At 45.8% G+C, this 6,330-nt stretch overlaps 1 long non-coding RNA gene across 1 annotated transcript; it reads left to right on the forward strand.

Annotated features, from left to right (window-relative positions):
* Positions 1-84: 84 nt before the first annotated feature.
* LOC147360911 (uncharacterized) lies at positions 85-5,770 on the forward strand. Its single transcript, XR_015139489.1, has 2 exons — positions 85-321; positions 5,380-5,770. It is a non-coding gene; the product is annotated as an uncharacterized LOC147360911 (long non-coding RNA).
* Positions 5,771-6,330: the final 560 nt, after the last annotated feature.

Consider the following 6,330-nt stretch of genomic DNA (forward strand, 5'->3'; position numbering starts at 1 on the left):
CCGCGGCGAGGGGCGGGACCGAGGGGGGGGGGTGTTGCCGAGGAGGGCCGAGGGGCGGGGCCTGAGGGCCGAGGAAGGCAGAGGGGCGGGGCCCGCGGCTGTGGAGACCGCGGGGAGGGTCCGCTGGAGCCCGGCGCCGGCCTCATGGGGGGCGCGTCCCGCATTTTTTTACCTACTTTGGTGCGATTCCCGCCAGCCTCCAATGATTGGCCCAGCCCCGGCACGTCAGGCCCTCGGGCGAGGGGTAAAGTCTGCGCATTTTTCCTCCTTCCCAAGGCGACTGTGGCAGCCCTGAGTTCTCTGAGTCACCGCTAATTTCAGGTCTGGAAAAAAAAAAAAACAAGGAGCGATTTATTTATCTTCGGGAACAGCGCGGGGAAGGAAGGCCTTGCAGCCCGCAGGGTGCGGCTGGAAACGGCCTGCTCGCCTAGGGAGGGTGGCGCCGGCCCCGCTGCCCGGCTTTGGGGGTTTTTTAATTTGGGATTCCATTTGTTTCATGGGCAGTTGCATCAGAAACACACTTTTCAGAGGGCCAGAAGGAATCCCAGCGTTTTTTTCAGAGGGCGTTTCAGTGGAGGATAAAGGGAACAGAGAATTTACAACCTGCATGATGACGTTTTACTTAATTTAGGCTCCCCAGAGCATAACGCGCCTATCCTATGTGCTTTGTGCTCAGTCGCCACCGACTGTTTGCGACCCCATGGGCTGTAGCCCAATAGCTTCTTCTATCCATGGGATTTTCCAGGCAAAAATACTGGAAGGGGTAGCCATTGCCATCTCCAGGGGATCCTCCTGACCCAGGGATTGAACCCAGGTCTCCTGCGTTGCAGGCGTATTCTTCACCATCTAAGCCACCAGGGAAGCTATGTGCTGTGCTATGCTTAGTCGCTCAGCCATGCCATTACCAACCCAGGGATCAAACCCGCACGTCTTGCATTGGCAGGCAGATTCTTTATTATTGAGCCACAAGAGAAGCCCCAGCAGGCCTCTACCAGAACTGTTTTAATTCTCCCAATGTTAGGTTTTTGGACGAGATAATCAATACGCTTTTTGTTTTTCCTGGGCACTATATAAGGTCTAGATTATATGTAGCTTTTTATTCTGCCCATTTGGCATAGAAACCCATTTCTCATTACTGTTCTGTTTTTTTGTTTGGTTTTGTTTTTAAGGAAAAGTTTTTAAAAGTGGCAATTTTTAAGCCTTAGCAGCTACTGCAGAATTTTTGGCAGGTTAGAGCAGTGGGTTTCAACGTGAAAGAGAACTTAAAATCAGATTTGTGTGCCCTATCCCAGAGTTTCTTGATAGTATATCTCAGGTGAGACCCAGGAATTTCTAAGGATTCTTGGGTGATGCTGATGTGGCTGTTGGGTATTAGCACTTTGAGAGGAAAGAACCCACCTGTATCCACCTGAAACTGGAACCTGTGTCTGGAACCCTGTTGGCCTGGGACTTGGAGTCACCCTCCACCTCTGAGTCCTCGAAGACTTCCTTTCTAGTCCCAAACTAAATCGTGTTCATTTAAGGACACAAGTCAGGCCTGCTCCGGCCTCTCATGTCTTTTGTCCTCCACGCTGCCACCAGAGTTCGGTCCAGAAATAAGAATTTGATCCTGTTTCTTTAATGCTTAAAATTTTCTGTGACTTCCTCCAGAAATCTCAGCAGGTCAGTCCGGCCCTCCTGCCTCTGGCCTCAGCCTACCTTTTCTGTCCTGTCTCCCACATTTTGCAAATTTCCCAATTTCCTTCCCAACTAAACTTCTCATTCCAGAACTCTTCTTACTCTGTCATGATCACAGGCCTGCCAGTCTCATCCTGGAATGTTTCCAGGAGTCTGGAGATCTCTGACCACTTTCCAAGGGATCAAAAGTGGGTCCTTCATAAGTGATACAAATGAACTTACTTACAAAACAGAAAGAGACTCACAGACTTAGAAAATGAATTTATGGTTGCCAGGGGGAAGGGATAGTTAGGGACTTTGGGAAGGTCATGTCCATACGGCTATATTTAAAATGGATAACCAGCAAAGACCTACTGTATAGCACAGGGAACTCTGCTCAGTGTGATGATGTGCCTGTGTGGATGCGGGGGCGGGGGGTTTGGGGGAGAAAGGATACATGTGGCGGAGTCCCTTTGCTGTTCGCCTGAAACTGCCACAATATTCTTAATTGGCTATGCCCCCATACAAAATATTTTTTGGTGTTAAAAGATTGAAATTAAAAAAAAAAAAAAAGAGGGTCCTTCTTTAGTACCAGAGTTCATCACTTCTCAAATCTTGATAAGCATCCAGACCACCTGAAGATATTGTTAAAATGCAAGTTCAGGTGTTTAGAAGTGGGGTCTCATATGCCCCAGGTGATTCACATAGTACTCGTCCTCAGAAGACACATAGTGAGGTCTGCTTTCAAGTAAAGCCACACCGAGCACCTGGCAGTAACAATCCTGCTGCCCTTCGCCTCTTATATTATTCCTGTGATTCATCTCATCTGTAGATACTCATAGATAGGCATGCATATGATATATACAAAAGCATGTTTAATTGAATACATTGTTGCTATTATTTCAGACAATCATTAGATCAAATTAAGAATAAGAAAAATAAAACCTTTTATTTTCCCTTCACTTCTTTGATGTTCTTTTTTCATATAGATCCAAGTTCCTGACCTCTATTCTATACCTTCTCATTAAAGAATTTCTTGTAACATTTCTTTCAAGGCAGATCTACTGGCAACAGGTTCTCTTAATTTCTGTTAGTCTGAGGAAGTCTATTACTCCTTCACTTTTTTCTTTTTTGGCTGTGTCTCATGGCTTGCAGGATCTTAGTTCTCTAACCAGGGATTGAACCCAGACCCTCAGCAGTGAAAAAGTGCAGAGTCAACCACTGGACTGCCAGGGAATCCCTTCTCTTTCCCTTTTGAAGGATAATTTTGCAAGGTCCAGAATTTGAGGTTGGTGGGCTTTTTTCTCTCAACACTTTAACATATTTCCCTTTACCCTCTTCTTGCTTGAATGAGCTTTGTGGAAAAAGTAATTCTTATCTTTCTTCCTCTACAGATAAGATTTACCCTCCTTGCTTCTTTCAGTGTGTTTTGTTTTGTTTTTGGTCTTTGATATTCTGTAAGTTGAAAATGACAGACCTAGATGTAGGTTTTTGGTTTTGTTTTTTATGTTATTCATCCCTCTTGGTGTTTTCTTAGCTTTCTGGGTCTGTGGTTTGGTGAAAATAATTAGGGGAAATTCTCAGTCTCTATTGTTTCTTCTATTCCTTTCTCTTTTCCTTCTCCTTCTGGTTTTCCCATTACCTGTAAGTCACCTTTTGCTGTTGTCCCTCTGTCCTTGAATTATCTGTTCTGTATTTTTCAGTCTTAGTTCTTTTTCCTTTTTGGTTTTGAGGATTTTGTTGCTGTGTTCTCTAGCTCAACTGTGTCCAGTTAGGTATTTCCCTAACCCAGAGGAGTTAGGCTTCAGTATAATCCTGATTGGTTAGGGTCTGGTTAACTAGTTTACCCTGAGGGCAGGCCTTGTGAAGAAGAACAAAGTGGGACTTACCTGGTGGTCCATTGGTTAGAAATCTGTCTTTCCAGTGCAGGGGACTTGGATTCGATCCCTGGTCAGGGAACTGGAATCCCACATGCCGCAAGGCAACTAAAGAGAAGCCCCTGCACTACATGCTGCAAATAAGACCCAATGCAGCCAAATAAACAAATGTTTTAAAAAAGAAGAAGAAAATGTTCTGGAGCAAGGATCTGCTTCAATCTTGGGGATCTAATGCCTGATGATCTGAGGTGGAGCTGATGTAATAATAATAGAAATAAAGTGCACGATAAATGTAGTGTGCTGAAGCATCCTCAAATCTCCCCAGTCCATGGAAAAAAATTGCCTACCATGAAACTGGTCCCTGGTGCCCAAAAGGTTGGGGACCGCTGCTCTGAAGGATTTCAGAGTGGCTCCTTTCCCCATCCCCAACTGCAAGCAGGAGGGAATTTCTCTCTGATATTTACTGTGGGAATCTGGTGGAGCTCCAGGAGGCAAACAGAGGGTGTAGGGGTCCCCCTGTGACTGAGTGTCTCTGGAGTTTTTCACTGTCAGACTTGTCCACCCTGAGCCTCCAGCAACATGTCCATCACAGTTCAGAGCTTCCCACACGGCACTGGTTCCCACGGCGGTTTCCCCTTGTGAGTTTCTGATCTGGAAGCCACAGCTCCCTGTGTTTTCCTGTCTGTCTCCAGTTTGAGGGGCAGCGGTTTGCCCCAGTTCTCTCTCTTACGGATCCAAGGAGAGTAGTCTGTCCAGCTTCTGACTTGTGGTTAGGACAGAGTGGCAGCCTCCAGGCTCCTTAAGGGCAGAAGTAGAAATGTGACATCTACCTCTGCCTTCTAAAGAAACTTCCCAGAAGCGCCAGGCGGGGCTTCTCCTTTTATCTCACCAACGAGAACTCAGTTGTATGGCTACAAGGGAGTCTGGAAGTGTGGTCTTTTCTTTGAGCAGCAATGCGCTTGGCTAAGAAGCTAGAGTTCCTTTCCTGAGGAAGAAGGGAACATTGGGAGGTGACAGCGGTGATGGGCACAGGTAGAAACAATTGTTAGTCCTGTTCTACAGATGTGGTGAGGGGAGGAGATGGTCTCTAGGAGCCCAGAGGAGTAAGTTGTCTGTTTATTATCATCAGGCCACATGACATCACTCACAGTGGTGCCACCAAGAGAACTGGGGACTCTTTGCTGCTTCCTAAATACCACAGGGGGTGGGGGTATACAAACCAAGGCAAATGGCATTCTGGGCATTCCTTTACCGTAGCCTAGTTCTGCGGGTCCAGGCAGCCCCAAGGGCCTATTTTAGAAAAGCGCTAAATATATTGTTGTGTATTCATCGGAACAGGATAGTCCCACATGGTAACACTATCGATTTCTCTGTTAATCCTTAAAGTCATATACTGCTATATAACATAAAATTTGAACACCTATGACATGTGTTTTTCAGATGATAGTGTACTACTAGAGAAAATGGGGTAGAATGTCACACAATTATTCTGATCAGTGAGTTTTCATCCCTCTTGGCCTATACATTCCCTTCAAGAGTCTGGTGAAAAGTAAAAAGCAATGTATCTGCAGTTATATTCTTTTCACTTCTGTTAGTCTAAACAAAGAAAATGGGCAACACTCAACTACCTCTGACTTACAAAAACAGAACTTTCTTATGGTTCAGCCTAATGCACACCAACCAAGTAGGAGTCCTAGCAGCCCGGCCTTTTGAAAGGATGTTTGCACCATCCCATCTGTTTTCACCACCTGAATTTCTCATGAAAAAGAGGTGTTAAAAATGAAAGTTTGTGTTTGGAGGCAAAACATTGCATTCACAGCAGGACACCACTTTGCATTTTTTTCAGTTAGATTTGACAACTGGGATCCTACTCTTTGCCAGCTGTGGCCGTGTTGCCACCAGGAACAAGAAGATGAATAAGTCATGGGCCCTGCCACAAGGAGATCACGAGTGCGAACAGATCGATGCCAAGATAAACGCCACCCAGGATCTCTTGGGAATTCTCAAACTCCCACTGATGAGGCAGATCATAGCAGGGAGATGTTACTGGAGCTTAATGAGCAAGGCATCCAGAGAGAGACGAAGAAAGCATTTGTTCCCAACATGATTTCTTACTGAGGTTGGGGAACACGAGTCCAGAGGGGACGCTCAGAGATTGATGTTTGGAAGGAAAAAACACAAAGCCTTTCTACCAAAATGTTAGACTCCACAGACCAAGATACCTAGATAGATATAAATGTGATTTCCCCCCCACCGAGGGGATGCTTTGCTGTGCTTCCTAGTTTTCCCTTCCTTTGGGGATGGGAAGAAGGATGCCAGCTGATAATTCAGCCAAAGATACCCAGGTCTGCCCAATGAGGAGCTTGCGGCAGGCTCTATGACAGCTCCCATACGGGAAACAGCTGAGGGACCGTAGTTGTGATGTGACATTCGAGGGTCTTTTACTGTAAGACACCGGTATTTCTGCCATCAGTCTCTCAGTGCAGTGTTTGATACCATTGTGGCCAGCTCCAGCTGTGACTGGCTGTGTAACCCCTTGCACAGTGCCCCTCTCCGGGCTGCCTTGTCCTCACCTGCAAACAAGGTATTGATTAGTTTAATTTCTTTAGCTCAAAAATGTGATGCCTACACTAAACAGAAGATTTATTGAGCGTCTGGTGCAGTATCAGCCATTTGTAGAGTATATCCTGTTCTGGTGTTACTAAGGCAGACCCTTGAATTTTGGTTGAGAAACTCAGCCTTGGGCTCTTGACACAGGGCCTATTTTTACAGCAAAATCAACAAGTTGTTATAATTG

This window comes from Bos grunniens, chromosome 13 (assembly GCF_055505025.1).
Source record: "Bos grunniens cultivar Pamir isolate PY7600 chromosome 13, Bosgru_T2T1.0, whole genome shotgun sequence".
Lineage (NCBI taxonomy): Eukaryota > Metazoa > Chordata > Mammalia > Artiodactyla > Bovidae > Bos > Bos grunniens.